This window comes from Theobroma cacao, unplaced genomic scaffold, assembly GCF_000208745.1.
Source record: "Theobroma cacao cultivar B97-61/B2 unplaced genomic scaffold, Criollo_cocoa_genome_V2, whole genome shotgun sequence".
Classification (NCBI taxonomy): Eukaryota; Viridiplantae; Streptophyta; class Magnoliopsida; order Malvales; family Malvaceae; genus Theobroma; species Theobroma cacao.
This window is the reverse complement of record NW_017234798.1, coordinates 2053-2728: the sequence shown is the minus strand read 5'-3', so window position 1 is coordinate 2728 and position 676 is coordinate 2053.

Sequence of the window (676 nt, the reverse complement as noted above, 5' to 3'; positions counted from 1 at the left end):
ACGAAATTTCATACTTTAATTATCTTTATTACTATATGAATAAATTTATTTTACTCTTACGCTACAAAAGTTATTTTAGGAAGACTTTGAAAATATTGTGTTTTAAGAAAATAGAATATTTTATTTAATGTTTTTATTATATTCAAATAGCTATAATTTTACTTTAAACGAATGTTTTAGACTTCAAAATTTAATTTAAATCATGAAATATGTGTTTCCACTTACATATTACATTTTTACGGATTTCAAAATTTCAAAAAAAAATGACGAAAATGCCCCTGTGAGCTAGAAAATAATATTTTATTGTTTTGAGTTGAAAGCAACTTATGATTTCTTGAAATGCGAGATTTAATAACTGTCGCTCACCGGGAAGATGCGGGAGTTGATGCTAAGCCTTGCGGGGTTTCGATCGGCATTCGGGGTAATGAGTGCTTATCGGGACGTCGCGGCGGTTGTCACGGGCCCGATGGGAGTTCCAAGTCGTGACAAACTATCTGTGTGAAAGTGTAAAAAAATTTTGGAACACTTTAGAAACTACACATGAAAGAACCAATAAAGTCAAGGAGACCAAAATAGGCTTACTCACCTTAGACTATAAGTTATTTAGGATGAAGGATGGACAAACCACAAATTAAATGTATAATTGGTTCACAAACATAGTTATAGGATTGAAAGC